This window comes from Bombina bombina, chromosome 8, assembly GCF_027579735.1.
Source record: "Bombina bombina isolate aBomBom1 chromosome 8, aBomBom1.pri, whole genome shotgun sequence".
Lineage (NCBI taxonomy): Eukaryota > Metazoa > Chordata > Amphibia > Anura > Bombinatoridae > Bombina > Bombina bombina.
Window position 1 is genome coordinate 239,086,320 of NC_069506.1, and position 12,676 is coordinate 239,098,995.

Here is a 12,676-nt window from a genome sequence, read left to right on the forward strand (position 1 = left end):
ATATAAAAAAAAGTAAAATTACTGAAAAAAATAAGCAAAGCTATCCAAAATAAAAAATGTAAACCTAAACTAATAACTCTATAAAAATAAAAAATCCCCCCCAAAATAAAAACACCCCCTAATTTAATACTAAACTAAAAATAGCCCTTAAAAGGGGCTTTTGTAGGGCATTGCCTTATGTTATGTTATGCCTTAGTTAAACAGCTCTTTTATTTATATAAGCATTGCCCTTAAAAGGGCAATCAGCTCTTCTCCAGGCCAAAAAACCCTAATCTAGAAAAAAAGCCACCCAAAAAATAAAAAAAAGCCTAAAACTAAGTCCCAAATAGGTACTCACCGTTCCTGAAAAATGTCAGTGAAGGTCTTCTTCCAGGCGGCTCCATCATCGTCTATCATCATCCGGAAAACAAAGGCGGCGTGTAGCGGAGGTGCAGAGCTGTCTTCCCTGATGCATGGAATCCTCAGCGGCAGTCCTCAGAGGCATGGAGGCCCCTCTTTAACCGATGTCCGTCGTACACTGAAGATTAAATTCAAGGTACCGCAATTAATTTGGGGTACCTTGCATACCTATTGGCTGAAATTTTGAAATCAGCCATTAGGATTAGAGATACTGAAATCCTATTGGCTGTTCAAATCAGCCAATAAGATTTCAATTGCTCTCATCCTATTGACTGATTTTAAAATTTCAGCCAATAGGAATGCAAGGTACCCCAATAAATATGGGGTACCTTTCATTCAATCTTCAGTGTGCGACGAACGATTGCATGAAGAGGAGCCTCCATGCCGCTGAGGACCCCCGCCGCCGAGGATCGCCGCCGTTGAGGTCCGCCGCTGAGGGGAAGCCAGCTCCGCACCTCTGCTCCGCCTTTGCTCCGGATAAAGATAGAAGATGATGGAGCCGCCTGGAAGAACAACTTCTCCGCCGTACTTCAGGAGCGGTGAGTACCTATTTGGGGCTTAGTGTTAGGATTTTTTTTTTTTTTTTTTAAGATTAGGGATTTAATGGTCTGGAAAAGAGCTGATTGCCCTTTTAAGGGCAGTACAAGAGCTGAATGCTCTTTTAAGGGCAATGCCCATGCAAATGTTCCTTTGGGGAAATGGGTAGTTTATGTTTTTTTAGTGTTAGTTTTTTTTTATTTTGGGGGTTTGTGGGTGGGGGTTTTTTACTGTTAGGTGGGATTTAGTCATTTTTAAATGTAAAGAGCTGTTTAACGTAAGGCAATTCCCTACTAAAGACCTATTAAGGGCTATTGGTAGTTTAGTTTAGGGGGTGTTTTTATTTTGGGGGGCTTTTTTTGTTTCATAGGGATTAGATTTAATTTTTTTTATTTTTGATAATTTTGTTAATTTTTTTTCTATAATTTTAGAGTTTTTTATTTTTTGTACTTTTAGATTATTTTTTTGTAATTTAATGTTAGGTTTTATTTAAGTGTAACTTAGTATTGGGGCTAATTTAGGGGGTGTTAGGTTAGGGGGCTTAGTAATTAAATTAGTTATTTGCGATGTGGGGGTTTGTCAGTTTAGGGGTTAATAGGTTAATTAGGTTTATTGCGATGTGGGGGTTTATCGGTTTAGGGCTTAATAGGTTAATTAGGTTTATTGCGATGTGGGGGTTTTGAAACCAGTGTTATAGACCAGCACTGGGACAACTCCAACAAAACTGCCACTGAGCGTGGTTCGCAGATATATTCCTGATGATTTCGAAGGTCCTTTAGAGATGCCAGTGAAAAATTGAAAAATTTTGGACTTATAGATGGTGACTGAGATTGAAAGTTCCCATCCACCTGAGAGTGCAAGATTACAAGTGGCACATTGAATTCTGAATACAGGAAAGGGGTTCACTTTTGGAGCTTGTACATAAAGAAACCTAATTGTTCGGCTGATCCATACTTCAGGGGGTACCAAGCCTTTCAGCGATACTGCTTCATTCTTACCTCATAGGATTGAGGTTGCTTAAAGTAAGTGCACATCCAAGGGGGAGAGATTTATGAAGATACCATTATAAAAATCTACTAACTATGTTGCAGCAATCCTGGACTGTGTACCTTTTTATTTATTTATATGTAATCATCCTTACTTATAACTGTTTATTTGTTAATGTGATTGTTTTATGATACAGTGGAGACTGATTAGTATCAGTTTATATTACTATCTATTGTACCAAGCGCCATCCTGCTACCCTTTTGTTTCTATGTTTTTATTATTAGAGGTGTGAAGGGACTCATCTTGCCACTAAGGACTGGCTGCAGGTATATCCAACAGAAAGAATAGTGTATAGAGGTGCCCTATTTAGGGGTACTTGATTCCCTTTTTAGTAGCGCTATAGGGTGAGTTAGGGGTTTTTCACCCCTACTCTCTACTTCTCATTCATATATATGTATATATATATATATATATATATATATATATATATATATATATATATATACAAGAGAAAAAAAGAAAATGGTATAAACCACAAACTCTGGGACTACGCTAGGCTCACCCAAACAATATTGTGGATATAATTTTTAGTCACAATTTGATGGGATATTAGAGATTAGCTGTATCTGGTAGTCAAACTCAGTACAAACTAGTCTCTGCAGCTGGATCATAAGGTTTAAGAAGTATCCCTCATAAACTTCCAAAAATTAGAAATGTGAAAAACAAGAGGTAATGACCTAAGCGCACAAGACTCAGTTACGATACAATTAGGTACAATACATGCGGAAGAAGAATATAGTTGTCAGCATATATACTGCAGTCAGAGATGACTATGAATTGTTAAATAATAAATAATAAATTAGAACTGACAATTCCTATAGTTAGCACCGGATCTAAAATAACAAGCTGACAAAGTCAGATAAACAAATAGATAGGGGTGGCAATGTTCCATAGGAGCACAGAGTGAAGGCACAATAATTAAGTAGTTCATTCAAGAGTAATGCTTTATCCACAAGATAATGGTTTCAGTGTGTATATCACTCGTAAATGTGGAAACAAATCCTTGGCTATGGCTGTCAAATGGGTACTCACCAACCGTTACCTCAATCCTATGAGGTAAGGTATGTGTTCAGATAAAGGTAGATACGATCTGTTTATCCAGAACCAAAGGGACAGCCTGCGTCTCGGTTATTCACATAAACTCCAATAGTCTAATAATGTTTTATTCATCACACATAAAAACAGACACAAATCTCGTAGTGATTATGCTTACAGGAAATTACCTCAACACATGAGGTATGTAACGGCTTCAGAAAAGCTGTACTTTCATACAGGTAAAAACATGAGGCTTCAAAAAAGACATACCCCACTGCAACAGAGCTGAATGCCCTTTTAAGGGCAGTAAAAGAGCTGAATGCCCTTTAAAGGGCAGTAAAAGAGCTGAATGCCCTTTTGAGGGCAATGCCCATACAAATGCCCCTTTAGGTGCAATGGGTAGCTTAGGTTTTATTTATTAAGTTTTTATTTTGGGGGGTTGGTTGGGTGGGGGGTTTTACTGTTGGGGGGACTTTGTATTTTTTTCAGGTAAAATTGCTGTTTAACTTAGGGCAATGCCCTACAAAAGGCCCTTTTTAGGGCCATTGATAGGTTATCATAGGTTAGGGGGGGGGGTTATTTTGGGGGACTTTTTTAATTTTTATAGGACTATTAGATTAGGTGTATATATTTTTATTTTTGATAATTTTGTTTATTATTTTTGTAATCTTAGAGTTTTTTTATTTTTTGAAGTGTTAGGTTTTTTTAAATTGTCATTTAGGAATTTTAATTGGAAGTTTTTTTTTATTTTATTAGAATAGTTATGTTAGGTTAATTAATAATTTAATCTTAGTTTTCTTTTTATTTCACAGGTAAGTTTTTATTTATTTTAAGATAGTTATATGGTAACTTTTAATTTAAAGTTAGGGGGTGTTAGGTTTAGGGGTTAATAGTTTAATTTAGTGTTTTGCAATTTGGGGGGCTGGTGGTTTAGGGGTTAATAGGTTTATTTAGTGTTGGCGATGTCGGGCGGCGGCGGATTAGGGGTTCATGTATTTTATTTAGTGTTGGCGATGTTGGGTGGCGGCAGATTAGGGGTTAATAATTTTATTTAGTGTCGGCAATGTGGCGGATTAGTGGTTACTAGATTTATTTAGTGTTGGCGATGTGGGTGGGGGGCAGATTAGGGGTTAATAGGTTTAATATAGCGTTTGCAATGCGGGAGGGTGGCAGTTTAGGGGTTAATAGGTAGTGTATGTGTGTTAGTGTATTTTGTAACATTTTAGTTATGAGTTTTGTGAAACATTTTTGTTTCGCAAAATCCATAACTACTGGTCTCAGATGGCGGAATGGATGGTGTCGGTATAGGCTATAACGCAAGCATTTTAGCCGGACCGCACAACCTGTAATATGGCGCTATGGAAAATCCCGCACTCAAGCGTAATTTTTTGAGTGCGGAATGGACATTGCGTTACAGGCAAAAATGCTTGCGGTATAGCTATAGCGCCGTGACTGGCCATTCCAGCCCAATGGACAATTTTTCAGTGGTAATAGCCGTACCACACCGTAACGCAAAACTCGTAACATAGGCCATTGTTAGTAAGTCCCTAAAATGTTTGCAATGTATGTAGTGCCTCATCCCTCTTAAGAGATAGTGAGGCCTGTATCTGCACAAATATTCAGATTCCTAACATTAGTCTTAGGCCTCAACCCCGACTACAAGGTAAAAAATTGTCATCTCCTCAGGGGGTCACAGAGGTTTTACAACATTTTGAGGAATATAATTTGCAAGTGGAGCAACAATATCCATCACTCTATTAAATGGGTCTTAGGAACGCCAACAACACTGTGGCTTAAAAATCCTATGGTGGTTTAAATCTTAAAGGGGCAGTATATTGTAAAATAGTTTTTTCCTTAATGTGTTTCCAATGACTTGTTATGCCAGCAGCAGAGAATAAAACATATTAAACATTGTTTCTTTAAATTTTGTATATCAAATGGATGGCTTTGTTCTTTGAGACCACAACCCATCAAAATATGTTGAGCTTGCAGATCTCCTTATGTTATAACTTTTTGTACACACAAATGCTTGTCTCTGTTTGTATAACAAATTCTAATACGTATAACAATTGGAAATTAAACTTTTATTACTTATTTTGTCTTCCATCTCACCTACCTTCCACTGGGAGTGTAATTTTCTTCTACTGGCTAAGTTTGCACAATTTAATGTACTTAAGTGCAGAAACTTTTAGTATAGGTATGGATACCACAGGCAAATTCACGTATTTCAATTGTTGATATAAAACTAAAGAAGCTGTTTGTAAACCATTTAATACACTCCAGCAGGTAAAATGGGTAATTCGGATCAAATTAAAGGGGAGAAAACAATCCATTTAATGTTTCAATATGACAAACTCTTCACATAATGGGCTTGTTTAAAAGAGGCGTTCTAACTGCTGCGTGCAATCGATAATGAGTATATCTCTGCTCTTTGTATGTTTGCTTGAGCGCAATTGACTTTAACGGGCTTCAGAACATCACAACTTCAGAGCTCTTGTTAACTGTAAATAGATGCACAATACATCAAAATACATTGAGCAGTACAGTTATTATAAAAACATATTGCATAAAAAAGTTGTAAGGACTCAAAGAAATAAGGTCTCAGGTGTTAGAAAAAAAAGCAGGCAAAGGGCTTTAACATCGAGATACATACATACATATATATGTCTAAATATATATATATATATATATATATATATATATATAATATAATATATATATATATATATATATTGTGTGTATATATATATATATATGTATATAAACAAGGAGAAAGGATAGCACATCCAGACCGGAACAGGTACCCATCCCATGACCCATAAACAGGCTCAGCTTTAGTTGCTATTGCACTCACATAAAGCTACACTGTTTACAGAGTCAAAGGCAGTTAACCCTGGGCCTGCCTGGGTTCAAGTCTATAGGGAGAATTACAAAAACAGACACTGCAGCACACACTTAAAAAAGTCCAGCACTCGCTCACAAGCTCTCAGCTAGGATTAAAAGCAAAACTGGAAGAGTTAGTTAGCGCATTTGGCCAAATGGGACAAGCCCAGGTACCACGTCAAGGTCTCTTCCACATACCTGAGCCTGTTTATAGGTCATGGGATGTGTACCCGATCCAGTCTGGATGTGCTGTCCTTTCTCCTTGTTTTCCTTATGTCCAGGGTGATTACATAAGTCTGTGAACCCTGACTTGTTCCCAGTTTGTTTGATTATTAGCTTGCATTTGTGTGTGTGGCTGCAGTTGTGTGGCTGTATTAAGGACTCAGGTATGTGAAAGAGACCTTGACGGGGTACCTGGGGTTGTCCCATTTGGCCAAATGCGAAAACTAACTCTTCCAGTTTTGCTTTTAATCCTAGCTGAGAGCTTGTGAGTGAGTGCTGGACTTTTTTTAAGTGTGTGCTGCAGTGTCTGTTTTTGTAATTCTCCCTATGGACTTGTGCTGGACTTTTTTTAAGTGTGTGCTGCAGTGTCTGTTTTTGTAATTCTCCCTATGGACTTGCACCCAGGCAGGCCCGGGGTTAACTGCCTGTGACTCTGTAAACAGTGGCCAAATTCAGTAACTAACTCTTCCAGTTTTTCTTTTAATCCTAGCTGAGAGCTTGTGAGCGAGTGCTGGACTTTTTTAAGTGTGTGCTGCAGTGTCTGTTTTTGTAATTCTCCCTATGGACTTGCACCCAGGCAGGCCCGGGGTTAACTGTCTGTGACTCTGTAAACAGTGTAGTTTTATGTGAGTGCGATAGCGACCAAAGCTGAGCCTGTTTATGGGCCATGGGATGTGTACCCAGTCTGGTCTGGATGTGTTGTCCTTTCTCCTTGTTTTGCTTATACCCAGGGTGATTACATAAGTCTGTGAACCCTGACTTGTTCCCAGTTTTTTTGATTATTAGCTTGCATTTGTGTGCGTGGCTGCAATTGTGTGGCTGTATTAAGGACTCAGGTATGTGGAAGAGACCTTGACGTGGTACCTGGGCTTGTCCCATTTGGCCAAATGCGAAAACTAACTCTTCCAGTTTTGCTTTAATCCTAGCTGAGAGCTTGTGAGCGAGTGCTGGACTTTTTTTAAGTGTGTGCTGCAGTGTCTGTTTTTGTAATTCTCCCTATGGACTTGCACCCAGGCAGGCCCGGGGTTAGCTGCCTGTGACTCTGTAAACAGTGGCCAAATTCAGTAACTAACTCTTCCAGTTTTGCTTTTAATCCTAGCTGAGAGCTTGTGAGTGAGTGCTGGACTTTTTTAAGTGTGTGCTGCAGTGTCTGTTTTTGTAATTCTCCCTATGGACTTGCACCCAGGCAGGCCCGGGGTTAACTGTCTGTGACTCTGTAAACAGTGTAGTTTTATGTGAGTGCGATAGCAACCAAAAATGAGCCTGTTTATGGGCAATAGGATGTGTACCTGGTCCGGTCTGGATGTGTTGTCCTTTCTCCATGTTTTGCTTATGCCCAGGGTGATTACATAAGTCCTTGAACCCTGACTTGTTCCCAGTTTGTTTGATTATTTGCTTGCATTTGTGTGCGTGGCTGCAGTTGTGTGGCTGTATTAGGGACTCAGGTAGGTGGAAGAGACCTTGACGTGGTACCTGGGCTGGTCCCATTTGGCCAAATGCGGTAACTAACTCTTCCAGTTTTACTTTTAATCCTAGCTGAGAGCTTGTGAGCTGGACTTTTTATGTGTGTGCTGCAGTATATATGTGTGTGTGTATATATATATATATATATATAAATATATATAAATATATATATATGTATATATATATATATATATATATATATATATATATATAATCACAAAATTGCTGTATACAGCGCTCACCTGGGTAGATGCACAGACACAGAGCCGGCTCTATGGAGAGTGGGTAGGGATGAGTCCTCGGTTGAAGGTCCAATGATAAGGCTGCTACAATGGGTGGGACTGACACACATGCCCCAAACAGCAAAAAGAGCAATAGATAATTCTCAGGGTAGTAGCGCACAAGATCCTGGACACAGTCAATTCCAAAACATATGTATATGTAAAACATCCAAGTTTATTCAAGAATTAAAATGTTCCAATAAAAAACAAGTACAAGTTCCAAAGAGAACATGAAAAAGCCAGCATAGACTAATCCAACAGGTCACTAAACAGATCTCCATGCAGACGCGTTTCTTGCGCATGCGCACTTATTCACTGCTTACCTGGGGATCTGTTCAGGTACCTTTTAAGGTTGTTCAGTTAATTACTTTTGAGTATAAGTGACCTGATTGGGTATTATTGTTAAACTGTTTACACCTTACTTTCAATACGCTAATTCAAAATTTCTCAACATTGGATATCAAAAGCACTGACTAGTTATCAGATTGCTTATACAAAATCTGAGCTTTAAACAGTAATGATCAGTTATATTTTATATTAGTGTAAATCTAATGGTTATAAGAATATAAAAGTAAGTATACTCACTTATTTCTAAAACATTCAATAATTTTAGATAAACATAATCCTATAACGGAATCAAAGCTTTATAAGTATTAAAGTCAATTATAGTAAATACATTCAAGAATACGTTAATATGTATAATTACTACTAGTTATAAGTGATGTTGTCTTAGGCTTATTGTATCCATCATCATTTAATGGAGACAGACCGTCTTATTAGTGATGTACATGCAGGCAGAAGAAAAAAACACATAGAGGAAGAAGAGGGGGATGCAATAAAGCCCAAAGAACAACAGAGGGACAGCATGAGAGCACAACAGATACCTTATATAACCAGGTCACAGAAAGTTACGAAAAATATGTATAGATACAAATGTGATTAATTGTCTTCTTTTTCCCTTACCCCCACACAGGTGAATGTTTTGTCTAAAGGTCTTAACTTTATGCCCTCTCATCATTTCAATATATTTGTGACAATTCTAGATATCAACAGATTTGCAAGGAATATTACCTTGAAAAAGCATTTTTTGTTATTGATGAGAGAGTGGCCTAAACAGTGGTAAGGATGCTAATGCTCAACTTACAACTCCAGCATAACTAAATTTCTCAGAATTAAATACAGTACAAGATTTAGAGAAATTATTAGGAGAAGGGACAGGAGATCTAGATGATCGTCTAGAAGAGGGTAACATTTCTCTCAGACATAAAAAATAAGAGAACATTTTATCCCACACATACTTGCTCTAAAGTTTTAGATGTCTTTCAGAAAACAATTGAAGTCAAACTTAGGGCCTTAAATGAATCTGTTCAAAATGAAACCAAGAAACAATATACAAATTTATCTCTAAAGGAAAAATCTGCTCTTAAAGAATTATCAGAGAATGAAAATCTCATAATAAGGCCGTCCGATAAGGGCGGGAACGTTGGGGTCCTTAACAGGACCGAATATGTAGTCTAAGCCATAAGACAACTAGGGGATAAAAATGTATATACAAAACTCAAAGAAAACCCCACTAATAAATTTAAAAAATAAATTGTTGATATTGTTAGATATGCAAGACTTAATAACAAAAAATCAATAGTAGTTTGGGAGCGCTAAAAGCTAAATGAGAAAATTCTGGAAACTGATATATATTTTATCAAAAATATATTTATTAAAATAATATAAAACATGTATATAACATTTAGAATAGATTGTGGGACGTCTCCCTTTGTAGTTTAAGAACAAGTAAAATTTACTGCATCAAAAAAACACTTTTGTATATTTCTCTAAAAGATTCCACCTAGGTTTTTCTTTTTCACCTTGAATCAATTATCTTTTAATTTCCACCTTAATTCTGATGCTAAGTAGTCGTAAGAAATTTCTCAGATATTATATCGTTTCCTACTTTTGTATTGTTACTTTGTATCAGATGGAAACAATTTACATTTCATAGTCCAATAGATTGTTATTTCAGTTGTTATCTTTTTGTAGCAATGTCTTTTGGTGTATAGTGTATAAACAGAGTTGTCTGTACTTAGTAAAAATTTGATATTTTTTGATGGGGCTTACCGGTTCTTCTGACACGTCTGTGTCTGATGGTATCTCGGTCTCTCTTACCAGGTTTTTTCTTTTGTGTCTCTCCTCCCTGTATACTGTAGGTATCTCCGATATCGAGAATAGAAACCTAGACCACGCTCCTGCGTGTATGGGTTTCCTTCTCTGCCGGTTTGTAGCGAGTTTGGCCTCTATATTCAGGATCTCGTTTTTTCCCCCCGGCTGCTTCTTGATACAGGTGTGCACGTCTCAGCTTGTAGAGGTAATCTTGGACTTGTAGTACAAACGGCCGTTTGTTTTTTGAACTTTCTTTTCCTCTACTTCCTTCGATAGGGGATAGGTAAAGTTGTTAGTCCAATTTTTTGAAGGCAGGTAATAGCAGGTAACGTCTACGCGTTTCGCCAGCAGGCTTTGTCAAGACGGATAATGTTTGTTCTGAGCCCGGCAGTTTAAATAGCCCTCTTTTCTTTTTGATTGGTTGGTTGTTCCTTTAATTTGATAGGTGTGATTTTTAAGGTGGATTTAAATAAGGTGGAATCTTTCTGGATCCGTATCTCTTACATCTGATAGTTCTCATGCATCTTTGGATAGGTGTGATTTTTAAGGTGGATTTCTTTAGTATGGATAAGGTGGAATCTTTCCAGGTCTTTATCGTTTATTTCTGATAGTTCTTATGTTTCACTAGATGTCTAATAGTGATAGTTTTTATGTTATAATATATATATATAATATATTTACACTTGGTTGTAATGACATTCTTTATGATGGATTCTTATCACGTTTAACTTTTTATTTGATTAAGAATTATAAAAATAATTTTAAAAATAATTTTTGCAATAAAATTCAACTGACAGAAAAATATAGAGATTTTGGAACTTATAATTTCTTAGTCTTAATGTAAGGTTTAGCCTTTACTTAGGCATAACTAATTGCCTTTTTGCTTTTACAATTATATGATTTATAGCTTTCTGATGTATGTTGAAGGTATAGTGTTTCTCTGGACTTTTATTTCTAAATTGTAAATTTCCCCTTTGTTTATTGTGTATATTTTGGCTGTTTGATTATCTGATTGTACACTATTCTAGATGAGAATCAGGTTTTTCTGATAGATTGTGTTATATATATTTTTATTGACTTTTAAGACAGAAGGAAAGGGGACAAATCTAGTTCTGAATTTAATCCTGCTGGATAAAGGGTTTGCATATTATAAATTAGTTCTGCTTCTGTTCTTAGGAGTTTTTCTTCAAAATTACCTCCTCTCCATTCTGGTTTTAGTTTTTTTATGCCCCAGAAGGTGAAGTCTTTTAAATTATTCTTATGTATGTCTCTAAAGTGGGTATATAAATGTGTGTCTAGATTCCCTCTGTCTATACATGATAAATGTTCACGTATACGTTCCCTTAGAGTCCTGGTGGTCTCTCCTATGTATTGTAATTGGCATGTGCATTGTATAATGTAAATCACACCCTTATCCTGACATCTTATGGTTTCTTTTATATGATGGACTAGACCATTTGTATTTGACTTAATTTTTTTACATTTGTTGCTAAATTTACAGGATCTACAGCCGAAACATGGGTAAAAGCCAGCTAGTTTATTTCCTAATAGATCTTTTTCTGGTGTGGAATTTGTTTTAATTTGTTTAAACTCACTGGGAGCTAGTATTTTCTTGAAGTTTTTTGCTTTTTTAAAAATGATTTTCGGGTTCTCTGTCATTTTTTCACCTATGAGGGGATCTGTTTGGACTAGGTGCCAGTGTTTTTTGATTATTTTTTGTAAAATATGATGGTCACAATTGTAATCAGTAATTAGTGCAACATTAAATTTATCTTCTTGCTCTTCTTTATTGTCCAAATTGTTCGAGTTTTTATTTTTATATGTAAGTAGAGTGTTTCTGTCTTTTTGATCTACCTGTTCTTTTGCCCTTTTTATTGTTTCTATATTGTACCCTCTGTCCATAAATTTCTTTTCGAGTATCTCGGTTTGTTCTAAATAATCTGAAGTTTTTGTACAATTTCGTTTTATTCGCAGGTATTGTCCTTTAGGGATATTTTCTTTCCATTTATTTAAATGGCAGCTTTTAAAGTGTATTAGGTTATTTGCGTCTACTTTTTTGAAGTGTGTTTTTGTTGTTATTTCTTTTTCAACAATTTCAATATCCAGGTCTAGGAATGTAATTTTTTCTTTACTTATGTTATGTGTGAAGTTTATTCCTATGTCATTATTATTCATGTCTGTGATGAATTTATCTAGCTCCATGGATGACCCTTTCCATACAAAGATGATGTCATCAATGTACCTCTTATAGAGCACGAGATTTGCACCGAGCTCATGTTTGGGAATGAATTCTTCTTCCCATTTTCCCAAAAATAAATTTGCATAGCTCGGTGCAAATCTCGTGCCCATGGCGGTTCCTTTTGTTTGTAGATAGAATCTTTTGTTAAAGGAAAAATAATTCTGATTCAAAATAAAATCAATACCTTGAAGTATGAAGTCTCTTTGTTTTTGATTTAATGTATTATCCCTAACCATATACATTTCTGCTGCTTTTGTGCCTAGTTGATGTTGTATGCTCGTGTATAGAGAAGAAACATCGCACGTGCCAATCAAATAATTATCTTTCCATTCTAAGTTATTGAGATTTTGTAGTATATCAGTAGTATCTTTAAGGTAGGAGGGTAGAATTTTTACATATTTTTGCAGAAAGTTGT